Below are 18,772 nucleotides of genomic sequence, written 5' to 3' on the forward strand. Positions count from 1 at the left end.
AAGGCTGCTCTACAGCAGAACCAGAGTTAACTGGATAATTTATTTGGCTAACTTAATTCTGCCCTGAAACTTCCCTACATTATCCTGCTAAATTTTTGCCAGATAAGTAATGGAAATATTCAAAAGTTGGCATTTAGCTGGATAGCTCACAAGTTATCTAGCTAAAAGCCACAAGAATAATAGCAGGACTAAGTGGTATAGCCAAGAATGTGGTCAGTTTATATACCATGAATTTATCTAATAATGCAGTTTTTAAGAATAGAGAAAACTACAATTTTCGATGCTCCTAAAATCTATATTGCATAGAGAATAAACTTAAAATGTTTAAATAGAAAAATGTTAAGTGCCTTCTTGATGTATTTGCTTCATTTTTTTTTTCCTGTTGGGCATTACAAATAGAACTCATTTACCATCCGTGAAATGTTCGTCGCAATATTTCCCTCATAATTTAAAATGTCAAGCATAGTCTTGTAATAGTAGTTTATGAAGAGTGCTGTCCCTTGAAAGCAGATTTAACAGATGTTGGGCAGAATTACATACTGTACTGCACTCTAATTGAGGGTCACAGAGCTTTGCTTCCTCTTAATCTTCCTTGCCTCTCCCCAGGATAAATCATTTTAAAGGCAAGAGCTCTCCGATGGGAAAATTTGCGTCCGCTAAAAATATTTAGAGGAGAGCAAGCCTTAAAGTGATGTAGTTATTTTCTTGGTGAGGGTAACTCATAGCCTCTTAAAATCCTGTTAAGATTTTTAGGTGTCCTGTGGTAGAACACATTTTTTCCCAGAGGTTATGTACGTTTTTCCCACAACACAAAGTGGAGGAAAACCCTTAGTACACCTGGCTCTTTATAAATACTAGGATTCTCTAACATGTTACCCATCTTTCCTCAGCCACATTCACATTTCAGTATTGGTGCTAGGGAGTCTTACATCTTTTATAAAGGCTAACAACTTGTCAGTTTGATGAATTTGTTACAATAGAGACTCCGCAAAATGAAGTTTTTGAGAAAACAACCATTAACAGAGTATTCTAAAATGGTGCATCTGAGATGTGCTGTACTTTTATGCAATAATTACAAGAACATACACAGCATATTGGAAATCATTTTTTTTCTAGGTCTGTTTGTGAGTGACATTGTACAATTGAATGAGAAACAGTTTTTAATCAAAACTATAAAAATGTTTAATAGCACCAGTACTGCACCAAAATTATTTATTTAATGTAATTTTAAAGAATCTGTCAGTAAGTTACCTTTGAGGGCACATTATTTTCGCCTTATTATTGTCTTCTGAAATGAGTGTTTTAAATAGGGAGGTGCTCCCATTAAACATTTTACTTCTGACTTTTTAAAATATACTGACCCAGTCTGCATGATCATCATGCTGTTACCTTTGGAAGTTAGGACAGAAGTGTCCTGTTGAAAATTTTGGAGGTAATTTTAAAAGGAATTACACATGTAAATGTTAAATGCTATTGTAGCTATTTAAAAAACATTTACGCTTATAAAGTGCACTTACATGTGAATATCATATGGATAATTCAATGGCATATGTTGAAGCAATTTTCAAAAGCCACTTACATAGGTAAAGTGAAAATAAGCCGCTGTCAAACCTATAACAAAATTACTGCTAGCAACATTTTTACGAGGTGAACAGCCTTCTTGATGATTCAGACAGTGCTGCTTGAATGTGCTTTGCTTTTGGACCTGGCTATGGAAGCAGCCCTGTGCTTATTCCCTAATGTTTTCATAGCAGTACCCTGGACCGTAAAAATCAAGGTTTCTTCTATGGGCCCGAGGAGAGTGTGTTGAAGGCATGAAGTTAGGACTGTGTGCCTGCAGTCAGTTGAGCACTTTGGGGTAGATTTTAAAAAGTGCACGCACATCTGTGTGCATATCATTCTGTGGCCATGAGGTTGGACGCTGTTTAAATGAAAAATCCATTGTTGTTCTCTAAGATTTAATAAATTATATATAAGGCTGAGCTGTAAAGTGGTTATCCCTTCTGAAGTAGGCTTCATCAGAAGTGAATAAGAACTATGAAGGTCATTTAATAGTATTCCAGCGTCTTTAATTCACAGTCTGATATGTTTTGAGGTTAGTTGCTGTAAGGTTTTTAGTATTGATTGGTGACCTCTGCTCCTCACCACGAATTTGGTTGTTTGTGTAGTCCACTGTTCGTTTATCTCATTGTATGCATGGATTTGTAGTTCTGATGTTACTAATAAAAGTTCATGCATACAACAGATTAAAAACCACCAGGGCTGGTTCTGCCTGTTCTGAAAAAAAAAAAAAAAATTAGCCAGCTGGTCAATCTAGCTTTAACCTTGATCTGGAGGGACTGCCTCAAGGAATGAGAGAGTAACTCAGTCTCCATGCCTGTGTGATCTCTGGCCTCTCTAGTGAGAATGCCAATGTGGGTGTAAATTAGTGCCAAATTATGATGTGGACACATATCCACTGGGAACTGGACGAAGCCACCAACGCATGCTACATAGGCCATGTTTTCTTTTAATTAATTAATTATGTCTTCTTTTTCAAATAAACATCATGTAGACTTGAATAAAGAAATTACAAATCAATAATAAGAACAAATTGCATATAGAGAAAAATATTAAACATATCAGACTTCAATACGGGTAGAAAGACTGGAGAGAGGCAAATAGCAGGCTACATTACATATAGGTTCCAGTACTGCTAAGAGATTACTGGACAGAAGCAGTAGAAAGTTACTTTATTCTGAAGAAAAACCTCTAATTGCAGAGGATAGGCCATATTTTAAAGTCCTAAGTGACCTGGATTTCAAAATTTGAATAATTTATTTATTTATTTATTTCAACGTTTTTCTATACCGACATTCATTTGCATATCACATCGGTTTACATGGAACAGATTTAACAACCAAGTATGAGAATTAAATGGAACAGTATTTTAACACCAACATATAACAAAGTTAAATTGAACTGGGGTAATGGTGATGTGAGCATAGATTGAACAGGCAGGGACATGGAGCTAGAATAACATGGAGCTAGAATAAAAATAAGTCATTTAGCCCATCTATATATCTTCCATCTTTACAGCTCTGCTACACTGTATCAAAGTAATACTTTATTGTACCGCCTAGAAAAATGCTTTTCATCACCTATTTCTTTAAGAATCAAATTCATGCACATGCCTAGTAGAACAGAAGTCTGAAGGATCTAGGTTAATATGATATATATATATATATATATATCTTTACAAGAAAAATGTAATTAAATAGTATCCAGTTATGGACATGCTTATCAAACTCATGTTTTTGAACAGGATCATAATTCAAATTAAACTGCACTGTATTGATAAGCAAGATATACCGATCAAAGTGCAGTGAGTTACACAGTACATTACAGGAGCCATATTAGCTCTTGATACTCGTCCTCTGTTTTTATCCCAAAGGTCCCTTGAGAAAAGATTATGCTTATCTCAGCCTGCTTATTCTTCAAGGAAGCGTCCAATTAATCTAGCCCACCTATGTTAAACCAACGTGTGATTGAAAGCATTTTCTCTTTTCAGCTTGCTCAGCTGTAACTCAGACTGATAAGTCACTTCTATGTCCTTTCAGATGAGAATGTCTTTATTATTGCAGTGGTGGTACTGTTGTAGGATTCCTCTCCGTGCACTTGCATGTCATCATATCAAATAATAAGCAAATAAATAATCATAATCAAAGAACTGCCAACAGTACATGAATGTAATCCGTTTTGAAGTGTCTGAAAGGTGGAATATAAATGAAATAAATAAGTAAGACATAATCGGTGGTATGTCCTGTCAGAAACAACAAGAAAAGTACTGAAGCACTGGTGTAACCTCAGTAACTTTATGCTTTTTTTTTTTTTTTTTGTGTAGTTTTACTCGAGCACAACTTTAAAACAGAATTTCGACAGTTTACTCCAAACTCAGTTATAGTGAAATTCTATTCCATGAGTATAGAGTGCCATCGTTACAGTATTATAGATTGTTAGTAAAAATAATAATAATTATCTCAGCAGCTGTGAGAATTCTTCCTTTTACTGGCTGCAGCCTGACCCCTTGCTGGACGTCATGGAGAACAGTTCCACCTGCTTAGCCTGAATGATAGTCTCGGCCAGGAGTGGTTAAGTGGCAGAATAACAACAAAAAAACCCCCTCCAACCTTTCCAGACCTGCAGGCCTGAGCCCCTACCCTGCTACAAAAGTAAAATTAACCTGGGCCATAGTGCCTGAAACCTCTCCCCGTCTCCATTGCCCCCCATGCCCACTCCATTTGAGGAGTGGGCATGGGGCAGTGCCCCACAAATACTTCTTGTGCTAGGGATGAACTGGGCTCTCTATGCCCTCCCCACCAATATGCCTTTCCAGGCCTTGCCCCACCTTGCCCCCCTTCTCCTCCCAGTCAAGCAGACTCCCCAAAACATCACCAGAAAGTTGCAAGCCTCTTGGCTTGAGGAGCTTCCCAGCTCCTGGATTTTGTTCAGAATGATTGTGTTATGGTGAATAGGATATACGAATCTTAAAAATAAATAAATGTGTCCTCCATGCCCCCTTCTAATGCCTATCTTCCCCTTCCCCAATGTAGCTCCTGGCTTACACAGCACCCACCAAACTCCCCAGCCCGTTGGTGGGTGCTGAGTTGGTGGGTGCAGAGACCGTTGGTGGGCAACTTGTAGCATTGCTTTGACCAGCAGCACCTGTAGCATAAGTGCTCCCTGCAGCCTTGGGGATTTTGGCACTTGTCAGGTGGGGCAGGAGGGTTACAGGTGGGATGGAGGGGGCCCAGAGGCCACATTTATTTGCAGAATCTGATGCAGGGGGAGGTTCCTTGGGGCAATAGTCCCACAACTTTCTAGTCATCTTTTGGGGGGATTAGGGGTACGGAGTTTGAGTGCTATGGCCCACACCAGTTGTACTTTATTTATTAATTAATTAATTAATTAATTTATTTATTTATTTATTTATTTTTTAGCATAGTAGGTGATGGGGAATTGGGCCTGCAAGGGATATTTCCTCCTTTATTCTGTCACTTAATCAAAGTTTTCTGGGTACATGACTTTGAGGCACGTCCAGATTTAGCCAAAATAATTTATTTGGCTAATTCTGAATATTTGAGTTAGCTGGGTAAGTTATCTGGTTAAATTATTTCCACCCTGGATTGGCTCCAATTTAGCTGGATAAATTTTAAACAGCTAATGAGTTAGTCAGATATTTAAGCATCATGGTTTGTCTGGCTAACTCAAAAGTTACTCTATTCCAATGTCCAAATGAGAGAGACCCTTAAAATTACATTTGGTTCTGTCAACCCTAATTGCAAATCAATAACTCTAAACTTTCCAGTATTAAACGTAACTCAGACGTTATCCATACAAACCCCTTTCAATATAGTCCTTAAAATTAATACTCCATGTGTTTGTTGAATTTCTCAGGAATTGTTTGGAAGCCTTTATACTTTGCTTGTAAACCAGCAAGGTTATTTTCAGTTTTTACAGTTATTGAGACATAAGAACATAAGAAATTGCCATGCTGGGTCAGACCAAGGGTCCATCAAGCCCAGCATCCCGTTTCCAACAGAGGCCGAACCAGACCACAAGAACCTGGCAATTACCCAAACACTAAGAAGATTCCATGCTACTGATGTAATTAATAGTAGTGGCTATTCCCTAAGAAAACTTGATTAATAGCAGTTAATGAACTTCTCCTCCAAGAACTTATCCAAACCTTTTTTGAACCCAGCTACACTAATTGCACTAACCACATCCTCTGGCAACAAATTCCAGAGCTTTATTGTGCGTTGAGTGAAAAAGAATTTTCTCCGATTAGTCTTAAATGTGCCACTTGCTAACTTCATGGAATGCCCCCTAGTCCTTAGATTATTAGAAAGTGTAAATAACCGATTCACATTTAGTCGTTCAAGACCTCTCATGATGTTAAAGACCTCTATCATATCCCCCCTCAGCTGTCTCTTCTCCAAGCTGAACAGCCCTAACCTCTTCAGCCTTTCCTCATAGGGGAGCTGTTCCATCCCCTTTATCATTTTGGTTGCCCTTCTCTGTACCTTCTCCATTGCAACTATATCTTTTTTGAGATGAGGCGACCAGAATTGTATACAGAGTTCAAGGTGCGGTCTCACCAAGGAACGATATAGAGGCATTATGACATTTTCCGTTTTATTAACCATTCCCTTCCTAATAATTCCTAAGATTCTGTTTGCTTTTTTGACTGCTGTAGCACACTGAGCCGACTATTTTAAAGTATTATCCACTATGATGCCTAGATCTTTTTCCTGGGTGGTAGCTTCTAATATGGAACTTAACATTGTGTAACTACAGCAAGGGTTATTTTTCCCTAAATGCAACTCTTTACACTTGTCCACATTAAATTTCATCTGCCATTTGGATGCCCAATCTTCCAGTCTTGCAAGATCCTCCTGTAATGTGTCACAATCTGCTTGTGATTTAACTATTCTGAATAATTTTGTATCATCCACAAATTTGATAACCTCACTCGTCATATTCCTTTCCAGATCATTTATATATATATTGAAAAACACCGGTCCAAGTACAGATTCCTGAGGCACTCCACCATTTACCCTTTTCCACAGAGAAAAGGACCATTTAATCCTACTCTCTGTTTCCTGTCTTTTAACTCATATAGTTAGGCTATAATACATGTAAATAAAATAAAATATCTTCAGTTTTCAACTGAAGGAAATTAGTAACTAAGGCTTGTAGATAGATGATAGTCATCTGGCAATCTTTATTGATCTGAGTAAAATATTTAAAGTCACTGAACTCAGAAAAAAGCATAATTTTGAAAAATAATTTTCAAAAGACAAATATTTTTCAAAATACAGTATACTCCTTGCACAGTGATGAAGAAAAACTTTATTCTTTCTGAATTTTGTTGCACTGTTCAATATAAATTTACTAAAACAGTGTTAAACAGTTTAAAGTTAGAAACTAAACATTTTCTATCTTCAATACTTAATATTACTCTGTCATGACTCACTTTTTCAATAAGTATAAAGCAGGTACTGTACTAGAAATGATATAATCTGCAAGAACAAAGACCTTCACATTTCTTTTCAATTTATTTAATTTTCACTGAGATGATTCATATACTTATTTGCAGCAGACTGACTGAAAACTCTAATTTCAGAGTTAGGAACCATGCAAAATAAACTTTTGCAAGTTAAATAGATTATCAATGGAACATTTTTGCGCACAATGCAGAATAAACTTTTGAAAGTTGAGTAGATTGTTGGAACTTCACTATTTTGTTTCACATCTTTTCCATGAATCTAATAGGATCTTTCTTTATAGAACATTGTAGACATGTAAAAAAAATGCTGAATGTTAGGCTACCGTAAAATGTAATTATCCAACAGATGTAACCAAATTTTGAGTATAGAAGTAATGTATCTTTAGAAAAAGAGAATATCTTAAGTACATATACCTGTATAATTCTGAGAGTGACAGCATCGATACATTTTAATTTTACGAGAGAAGATATGTGAAGAATGAGCTGGTGTTCTGTTGGATCCAGCATGAATGAGAAGCTGTTTGGGAGTGTAAGTGAAAATAAATCACAGAGAGAATTATTTAGAAAAAACAGGGCTGAAAAGGGTACTTGAGGTTTTCTGGTTCTTCCCCATACCTCTAGCCGAAATCCACTACACCAATATTGTGTCAGATAAATGTTGGTCCAAACCTACTCTTCAAAAACCTCTCAACACAGAGATTGGGCTGCTTCCCAAAGTAACTTATTCTTCTACTTTATAACTCTAACAAGCAGAAAATTCTTTCTAAAGTATAGTGTGGCTGTTGTCTAGCACAATGCTATTATTTAGATATTGTAGCTGGATTTCTTGGATAGGAGTTTTGTTTTGTAATCCCATTAAGTAGGATTATAATTAAATTTTTTTTTTACATACTTTAGCTAATGTCAGTAATGTAAAATAACAAATACTCATAAATGTTTTAATTTGTGCAAGAGATAAAGATAATATTATGCTTTACAGAACTTTTAGTGTTAACTGGAAAGATCAGATTGCATATTTCCCAGGTAATGGTCTTTTAATTAGGAGCTTGTTTCTTATGGGAGAATAATGTGAAACCTTTCAAACCTTCATAGTTAATTTGTAATGTGCACATAAGATTCTCATTTTAAGGTGTGCAAAACTCGGAGGCCAATATTAACCCCTCCCCCCCCCCCCGAAAACAGATAGTGCTTCTGGTGGTACCTAAGGCAACCCTGTTTTGTCTTTCAATCGGGTTTCTCTAAGGCAAAAAATGTTGAGCTTGTCATTAACCATTACCTCATATAAGAAGTTTTCTTTCTGGTTTACAGACCTCATATTCAGTAGGTGTAAATTTATGCCTCGCAGCTTATCCACGTGCCCTGAATTACCCCTTGGGGAAAGGGGAGGAGGTTACTAAACAGTGCCTTTTCATATATTTGCCTATGTGTTTTGCTGGTTCCTAAACCCCGGTACCTCCCCTGCAAATTAAAACTGAGATGGCCTACCCCTCATTTTCCCAATCTTGCCCAAAGGATAAATAAATAAAACCAGATGAATTTTATTCTCTCACAAAAAGTCACTTCCGTGAAGCCAGTCGGGCTTTAAAGAGGAAGATTTTTAAGGCTGGGGGAAAAGAAGGCTTTCAGAAGGAGACACCAGAGACTGAGGACGATCTGTTAGAAAGCTGACTTCACATCCAGATGAAGCTCCACAGAGAGAGCAGTTTCACTGGATACAGCTTCACAAGTCCTGGTCAAGAATCAGAGACAATCACAGTTTAAATGTCAGCCTATAAACCGTATCCAGATACAGCTGCCACTTGTTGATCCTGATGCCTTTTTTTGGGTTGGGAGTTCAACAATGTTGCCCCAGTGGGGGGGGGGGGGGAATATGGGAGGGGGGGGGGTGGTGGGAGACTTGAACCTAGACCACACAAATTGAAATGCAAGATCTTTGGGAGGTGGCCTTGTACCAACCTTAGGGGCCTATTTACTAAAGGTTTTCTCCCAATTTTGTATCTATGGGAAAAATCTTAGCAAAGAGGGCCCTTGGTTCTTATCTAGGCATACTGTATTTAGGAAACAGTTCCTGAGATAACATAATTGGATAACTTAAAGCTATTTTAAAATATTGTAGTGAAAACAGTCTCTTTATGACAGTTATGTACTGTTTTAGAGTGGATTCTAAATAGTTATGAGCATCCTTTAAGGCAGTGTTTCCCAAGCAGCATGCCTTCAGACCTGATCAGGTGCGCCACGGAGAAGTCACCACTGCCCGATGCTCAGATCCAGACCAGCACCTCACAGGAATGAGAGACCCCAGCAATGGTTCTTAAACATGTAGAAACTCCTTTCTAGAACATGCATAGTCACATAGTCTAGCTACAGCTCTGGACTTTCGAAATTAATAGGTACCATTCAGAGTATGGATAGCAGAGTCCAGCTTTGGTTCGGCACACATATCTTCCCCCTTCTGAGCCTTCCTCCTTTGAGTCATTCCTAGGCTTTAATGAGACAGGCAGAACATGCACTGAGCACTATATGTGACTTATTCTGAGTGGTGGGAAAAGCAGCAGTGGAGGAGCTCTGGCAGCCACATGCGGCACCTCGCTGCCTGTGCTACGCTGACTTCTGCTTTCTCTTGCTCTTGTATGTAGAGGGAACTGGTCCTTGGTGATGGGATCATGTGTGTCTTGGCGCCTCCCCTCTTTTATTTTAAAATTTTAAAGAGAGCCTGGCAGGTCTTTCACTGCTTCCCTAGCTCTTCTTCTGGCCATATGAATCATCTCCATGTTTGCATTGCCTACGCCATGAAGGTTGGTGTGCCACACAAAATTTATGTTAATATAGGTGTGCCTTTGGCTTCAAAAAGGTTGGGAAACATTGCTTTAAGGCATGTTTTGTAAAATCTTTATTTTATGCTTTTTCAATTGCTTACTATTGATTTGTTATGGATCAATGTAAACATTTTTAGGACTCATTTTAAGAATATGAGTTAAATGTTTTGAGTGCAACCAGTGGCATAGTCACAGGTGAGTGTGGGTGGGTCATGGCCTACCCCAACAGAATTTTCCAACATTGTACTAGCACCCCTGCAGGCACATATGAAAAACTGTGGCGGCACAAGAGCAGAACTGCATGGCATGATGATGACGTGCCTGCAGGGATCCCACCCTCTGCAGGCGCATGAGCAAACCACAGTGGCGCATCGAAGATCTGCCCGAGATGCTTCCTGGCCCCCTCCTCCTCCATGGGCTGATGAGGACAATGATGATTGGACAGCTTGGTAAAGACCGGGCTGAAGAAGACTATGGTGATGTGACAGGTCACAGAACGTGACAGAGGCAGGCTGTGAAAGGGAAGGGAGGAGGAGTGAGAGTGTCTCACTCCCTTGCCTCTCTCCTCATCCCTTACCTTTCCATCTGCCTCACTCACTTAGCTTCCCTTTCCTAACCTTCCCTCTTACCGAGAAAGGAGGGGATTGTGAGTGAGAGGGAAGGGGGATTAGCGAGAGGGAAGGAATGGAAAGGGAATGGAGAAGGAGTGAGTGAGAGGGAAGGAAAGGGAAGGGGAGTGAGTAAGAGGGAAGGGGCAGGAACAAGGTAGGCAGTGAGAGAATGATTGAGACTGCTGGGGATGTGTGCGGTGAGGGGGGGACTCAGTTCTCTTGTGTGTGTGAGAGTGCATGGGGGGGGGGGGGGTGTCTGTGTTAGTGTGTGGGAGCCTAAGAGTGAGAACATGTGTGAGTGAGAGCCTGAAAGCAAGAACCTGTGTGTGTCAGGGAAAGCATGTGAGAGTGAGAGCGTGTTGGGTGTGTGAGAGAGATGTTAGGTTCCATGTTAGGAGTTACTACCCAAGAAAAGGACCTGGGCATCATAGTAGAAAATACTTTGAAATCCTCTGTTCAGTGTGGCATCGGTCAAAAATGCAAACAGAATGTTAGGAATTAGGAGAGTGGGAGCTTTATGTGAGAAAAGGAATATGAGAATGTATGTGTGTGTGTGTGTGTGTAAGAGGCAGGAAGAGAAGAAACTAGGATGAGAGAGAAGAAGCACAAAGAAAAGAGTGACCCTGGAGAAAGAATTAGGAAAAGACCGATAAGAGAAAAGTGAAAAAAGGAGACCAGGACCAACTGATTAGAAAAATGAAAAGATCAGACAAAGGTGGAAATGTGCATTTCTTATGTATTTGTATTTTGCTCGCTCTTCAGATTCTGGTTTCTTAGGCTTTCTATTTTGGTTTTGTCTGCCTGTTTTGGTTTCTAATTTGCAGTCCCTTATTTCTCTATTAGATAAGGGTCGATCTGTGCTCTGTGTGACTGATGGGCAGCATTTCTGTAATGTATTTTCTCTGTAGCAATTTGGATCAGTCCAGCTTGTTCTCTTTCCCGAGTAGATGGTGTATTTGTGTTCTGGGGCCTGGTGTAATATTTGTAATGCTACCTTTTATAAATAAGAGTTCTGTTTGATTCCTAAGCATTAGTGCTGTTATTATATGGAATGGCAAGGTTCTAGGTGTCTTTTTTTTTTTTGCAGGGTTTGTGTTGGCTCACAAAGTATTTAGCAGTGGAAGGATTTTGTTTTGCTGAGGTTGACACCAGAATTTGAAAATTTTTTTTTTTTGTAATATGAACTGTCCTAGTTCTGCTCTCCACTCGTTCTTATAATTATTGCTATTTTAGAATAGTTATGATGATCTCTGCCTTTCTAGAAAGAGGATTCATGAAAGAATACATTGATATTTGTTTTATTACATGATTGATTGGGTCTGTTGTGGTGTTTGCTTTTTACATGATATTCTTGCGTATTTATAACCTACAATAAAATACAGATTAATAAAGTTATACAAACTTAACTGAAACACAACAATCTATGTTTATAAAGACTACAATATTTATGTTGACAATCACATGAATCTTTGTATTCTTTGTAATCACATGAATCTTTCTAAACCATTGGGATGGCGAAACCGAAAGCAGGTATATAAAACTTGATACATAAATAAATAAAGCATATATAATGTTGGTAAGTGCTTGAAATAATTTAAAATAATTTAAAATTTCACTCATGATGCATAATAGCTGTTGCAAACTACTTAGAAATTCTTTCAGGTGCACTCCAAGACATTATTTATGGATAAGAGTACAACTAGTAGGGCTCAGACCTGAATGTCTACTGCCCATCCATGTTAACCATGGGCCCACAAAAAAATCAGGTCTGGCTACGCCACTGAGTGCAACTATGAAATACCTAAGGTTATCCCTAAAGTAAATCTATTAGTTAAAATATGCCACAGGATATGGTGCACTATTAATATCACAACTGCAAATTTAATATTCACCTGTTACTATTGTAATTGTTCCAAAAATTTCTATGCCAGTAATAAAATTTATTTGTAGATAGAATCATTCACATGTTTAAAATCCCTAATGAATGAATCTATAGAGCCAGAAAACATATTTGCTTATATTAAGAGTTAAGAAAAAGTTATAAAAAATCTTTAATAAACTTTGTGCCATTTTATGAGATTTTCCTAAGCAATCCTCTAAATTAACCTACTGAGAAGTGGAGTGATGAGCAAAAAATAATCAATTCACTCTGATTAATGGATTTACCCCCTAAGTTCTTACACTTAAAAAGTTTTTTAAAATGATGACATTAAAATTGGTGTAAGGAATTTATTTTTTAATAAGCACATTTCACCATTCTAAAGCTCACTGTGCTATTATAAGAACATAAAATGTGCCATGCTGGGTCAGACCAAGGTCTATCGAGCCCAGCATTCTGTCTCCAACAGTGGCCAATCTGGTTAACAAGTACCCAGCAGATCTCATTTGTGAGACGAGGAATAATCTCCAGCACAAAATGATGAAGCAGCTAAACGATGGCATTATAATGGTTTACTTTTACCATAGCAAAATGCATCTGCATAAGTCATCGAAACTGTTCTTTAATTACAAATTTTTAAGAATGGAAATCATACTTGGTCACTGATTCAGTGTAATTACGTGGAAGTTTAGAGGTGAATTTTCAAAAAATGCGCACTGAAAAAATAGCACATGCCCATGCAAAATAGCATCCCCTGTGCATATACACTATTTTAAAAACTGCAACATACCTGCGTATATCAGGGATTGTGAATAAACTTGTTCAGACAAAAAAGGACGTGAGCCAGGAGCGTTCCAGGGAGGGGGCCAACAGTTCTACGCAAAAATCGCTTTTTAACCTGCTAAAGTGACGTGCGTAAATTTTTTATTTGCATATATGTACTCCTGCTCAATATCTGGTGCAAGTGATCACAAACCTCTCATAAGTGGAAAAAAATGACTGGGTGTGGGATCTGGGTGAAATGGGGGAACTTCAGACTGGTCTTCACGAGCTGCAGATGGATTGGGTAAACTGGGTAGGCTAATTGGGAAGACTGTTAATTTCAGTGCCGTGTGCATGTTATAAAATGCCCTGACTTGCATGTCTAAAAACCGACTTATGGGGACTAAATGTGTCTAAGTAACACAAGTAAAATCTCTTCGCGTATCCCTTTAAAATTCAAAGTACAAATATGCGGGCATATCATTTGCACACGTTTATCGACTAAATTCCGACTTATCTGGCTAAGTAGTACCTTATCTGGATAAATAGCGCTTTTGTTTTGGACTTATCCAGCTATCTTATGTACACAGATAAGTCAGAAAAATGCTAATTAGATGGACAAGTAGCACTTTTCAGATTTATCCAGCTGAGTACGGCTACTTAGCCGCATATATCGGAACTTATCTGGATAAGTTTTCTGGATAAGTCTTAACTTGTACAGGTCACAGTTTTTACATACGTGGCATGTGAGTGCGCATTTGTTCTTGTATTTTATAACCTGCGCATATCATTTGCATGCAGGCTATAAAATGCAGTAGTAAATTCACGTGCGCCCACATACATGCATATATGGCTGCACGCAAGCAGTTTTGAAAGTTCTTTTCTGTGAATAGTGGGATTGACAGTTCCATTGTGTTATATTAGTCTTAGTCTTTAAGACATGAAAAGGTTACATGACGTGAATAGAAAACTCCTGAAGCTTCTTATACCAATATCTTTATTATGTCTGAAATATAAAAAAAACAAAAAACCCTCCTCTAAATTAACAGTAATATTAATTCAAGTAATCTTGGTGGTTTTGACCTGGTAGACACTAATCTTATAAACTGATATGGCTGTGGTCAACATACTGGGATTCTGAATAACTGTACTTAAGGAAACAGGTCATTGTGGTTTGGGGAATAGTGTTGCGTTTGGTAATCAATGACTAAATTGAAATTAAAATGACTCTGGGAATTCCTGTATTTTTCTGTGTTAAGGATGTGGCGCCGGGCCTGTGTATGGACACCGCCGATAACTTGGTACCACATCCAGAATTGTAATGGGGGGTGGCTGGCTGGGCTGCAGTCCTGTGCCTCCTCCACCCTTGACGTCGAGGTGATGGTGTTACCACGTTTGTGCCGCATCATCGGGACATGCCGTCGTGGTGCTGACATCATTGTGTGGCGACGTGGACTAAGGATGCAGCGGGACCCGGATGTGAGATGCTGGCCAGTGGGGGGGGGGGGGGGCGACCATATTTAGAGAGATTCAGGGCAGCCCCAGAATGGTGCAGCAACCCCCATTGAAGGGCATGTCAGGGGGCTGTTCCTGCTGCGCCTGGGACGCTGGCTGTGCTCGTCTTTTTCGGGTTCCTGCTCCCCATGTTGCAGCTGCTACCTCATCCCTCCCTCCCACCCGGGTCACTGGGTTTGCAGTTAGTCAGCATTTGATGTTAATTCATTGCTGATAATCCCATGCATTTACCTTTTGTTGCAGTTTGGGTGGGAGGTAGTGTGCAGCATGGCCGATACGTGGCACTTATTCCACTGTCAGGGCCGGATGGCCCCTGGTTACGGCAGACCGGATGTCCCTCCCAAGTGGGCAGTCACCTTGCGTGTCTGTGGCAGGTGCCCAGTATCCCATGAGAAGCGAGCACCTGGCTTATGGACAGGGCTTTGCTTGGTTGTGGCAAGTCCTGGAAACCAGAGGCCTGCCTGCGAACAGGTGGCCAGTACTCTCTGTTCTGGCTCGGGTCCCTAGGTTTTTCCTTGTACTGTAATTTGACGATAAAAGCTGCGGCCTGTTTTCCACCAGCTCCTGGTTTGGTTCAGTTTTGTTTAAAGGTCCTAGTGGTGTTTGGGTGGCAGAATGCATGTGGCCTTCACGCCCCCATTTTGCCACAAGTTATAGTGGCTGCCCAGGTTAGTTTCTTTGGTGTTTGCCTGACTTTCAGATAAAAACACTCAGCCATCTGCTAATAAATGTGGATAGTATTTGTTGGCAAGGAGGAATACTGTGAAAACAAATATACTATAACATCAGAAACGTTAAAGCATACTGTTGTCTCCATGCCACTTTTTCCGTCATTCTTCTGCCTATTTTTGTATTCGAGACAACCAGGAAATAAAAAATTTGACTTAATATATAAAAACAATGCGTTAGGGACTAAACTAGTAATCTTCCCCATTCCATAGGACACTATTTCCTCATCATGGCTACCTTACAAGTAAGGCAGTAATATAATGTAGAAATAAATTAATCTCTTGCAAAGACCTGCCAGTGAAAATTGGTTTGTCATTTATTTGATTCATTCTCCAGTTTGGTAGTCCTCTTTCAAAGTCTTAGCTTGACCAAATACAGGTGTATGATTAATTTCTTTCTTATTTTTTCTTCTGATTTATTTGAAATTGTATGACTCCTCTATAATGTTGATTTTTTACCAATTTGTGTAGTATTGGAGTATCAGTAATCATAAATAGCTCTTTCAAAAATAGTATAGACTGCATTTATTGTGACCTTGGGCAAGTCACTTTACCCTCCGTTGGCTCAGGTACAAACTTATAGGGTCATTTATCAAAATGATATAAGGCGTTTTCGCATGCATTAAGGCGTTTTCGCATGGGATAGCACCATAACGTATGGTGCGATGCAAATCCGAAAAAGAGGAGGAGTTAGGGGCGGGAGAGGGCTGTGTTTACCGTTTTGCGACGTCCTATCGCATGGCTTTAACGCCGATTTTAGCTACAGCTTTTTCAGTAGCGTTAAGCCGTGCGATAGGTTGTGTTGAGGCTTTATCGCATTTTGCGATGTTTTCTCAAATGCCTGTTTTAGTAGTTTTGAAGCTCCTGGAGCACCAGCCTAGCTATCCAGGCCGAGAGGGAGAGAGAGAGAGACTGGCCATAATGCCCTAACACTAGATAGGATTTATATCTCTATGGGAGGCCCACCTAGTAACTCGAGGTGAGGTTTAGGTATTAGTGGAGGGGTTAGGGGCCACTTTGACATTCAAAGTGAGATGTACGAACAGAACAGTGCTCTCTTGTGATGACCCAAGGAGTGAGGAAACTCACTCAGAGATGATATTTGTGCAATGTTCTCTCAACCTAGCTTGATGGACTTTCTATCTGGGTAACATCAACATGATCCCCCCAGTGGTTGTATGTAGGAAATACCACAATTCTGGCACTTATCTCAAAGTGCAAAAAAGTTATCGCAATTTGCAGTAACTTAGCGCTTTGCATAGATATTAGCACAAATTGCGATAAACTGCCTATTACCATAAAACATGCCCCTTTTTCTACCGCATGCGATATGTAGTGCATTTTGATAAATCCAGGCCTTAGAGTGTAAGCCCTGTGGGGAGACGGAAATACCTACAGTACCTGAATGTAATCCACTTTGAAGTGCTGAGAAAATAAATAAATCAATCTTATATTAATTGCAGGGATCACTGGAGAAAGGAAGCCATGTGTAGGGGGTAAGACCCAGAAATTCCCCTACAGTGGGGCATGGGCATTCCAGGGTGGGGTCGAGAGATGGGCACATGCTCGGGTCTAGTGCCATATAAGTTTACTTCTACTATGGAGGAGGTGTAACTAAAAAAAAAAAAAAAAAGAAGAAAACTAGCCATATCTAAAGGTTTTTAAGGGTCTGGGCTAACTGGGGGGCATGAAGGCTATTAACCTACAGGGGTTTGGAGGATCTAGCTCTTAACTGGCCAGAACTGGTGAAACTGGCAAGGCGTGGGTATGCACCCCTTTTAAAATTCCCCAACTTACGCTGTAGAAGCAGGATTTGCATGCCCACTTAAAATTAAGTGCATATATACACATGGCTTGGCTATTTTCCAAGATGCACGCATATATGTGCGCAAGTTATAAAATGGCCACGTCCCTGGCTGCGCGCCAACCCACATGCACGAATATATACCTGTGCGCCAGTTTGAAAGTTACTGTCATAGGTAGCATGTATCTGTGTGTATGCTATTTTATTTCATTTTATGCGTACATTTTACCATGGGGGGAAAAAAGGGGCAAGCTAGGTTCATTCCGGAATGTTTTTTGGAAGTATGTGCGGTAGTTGCTATTTTGTAAGAGCGATGCGTATACATTATCAAACTTATTCATACACTTTTACACCTGCTAATCGACTAGCACAAGTGAAATCAAACTTGTCTTTTGTCTGCAGTTGTTGGGTGAACTTGTGGGGGTTCGGGATAAAGTGCTAGAGGGTCTAGGTGAACTGGAGATAGACTGGGTGAACTGGTGGAGGTGATTTAAAGTACACACGCAAATATTTTCAAAACGGTATACACGCATATTTATAAAATATCAGCCCCCATGTATAAATCAGGGTTATTATTCATACATGTTATATTTTGTTATGCACGTAAAATGTGCAAGAAGAGAAAGTATGCGTTTTCTTGCATTGGAAATATTTGTGCATAGTTTCAAAGCAGAAATATGCAGTATTGTATAAACTCAGCAGCTCCTGCTGCACAGTTTATTAGTATTAAGTACTTGTATTAATCCCCACACATCCACTTATATGCATAAATGATGTTCCACAGATAGGTTTGAAAATCAGATTCCCTATTTAAAAATACTGGGGGCAATTTTCAAAAGGATTTATGTGTGTAAAAGCAGCATATATCATAGCAATTTTTAAAAGCCCATTTACACACTTAAAAGTTTACTTACCCATGTAAAATCTATTGATAATACAATAGTATACATAATAGCAATTTTCAGTAGCATACATCATAACTTAAAGTGCATTTATGCAAGTAAAACCCAGTTTGAAGTCTGTAAATCCTTTTGAAAATTACCCCTATAACATTTGAAGGTTATGTAACAATTACTGAAAAAAATCTGTAAAATGACTTTATAGAATATAGGCCATTGAAAAATTGAATAATCAGTTGTCCAATTGCCTAAAAAGCAGCAAGAAAGAGGCTTATTAAGAAACTATTATTGTGATTCATCATTCTACATTTTACTGAAGTTTGTGAGTAAGTTCGCTGGCCTCTGATTGGCTGATGCTTTTTCTCTGCTTTATAATTGAGGGCCACAACTAGCAATTATACTATTTAGCGACTATTAAGTGTTGAGAATTGGATGCAGCACTGCACAATTAAGCAACCTTTGTTAAGGCAACCAAAAAACTCTGCTCTGCATGCAAATGAAAGAACTGTGTTAGGATTCTGGCAAGAGTATACCATGTGTGTTTTGCACAGGAATGTATGCATATCCAAAATATATGTGAATGGGACAGAATACACATACATTCTAAATGCATGTGCTGTGTAGAATTTAATAGGTATGTACTCACATAGCATGTGGATTGCATATATTTCCAAAATATATGTGCATAGAATTGATTATACTTATAC

At 39.0% G+C, this 18,772-nt stretch overlaps 1 protein-coding gene across 3 annotated transcripts in view; it reads left to right on the forward strand.

Annotated features, from left to right (window-relative positions):
* Nucleotides 1-18,772, forward strand: part of SNX29 (sorting nexin 29) — a 464,358-nt gene that overhangs the window by 205,064 nt on the left and 240,522 nt on the right. The window lies entirely within an intron of this gene.

The sequence above is a fragment of the Rhinatrema bivittatum genome, chromosome 14, assembly GCF_901001135.1.
Source record: "Rhinatrema bivittatum chromosome 14, aRhiBiv1.1, whole genome shotgun sequence".
Lineage (NCBI taxonomy): Eukaryota > Metazoa > Chordata > Amphibia > Gymnophiona > Rhinatrematidae > Rhinatrema > Rhinatrema bivittatum.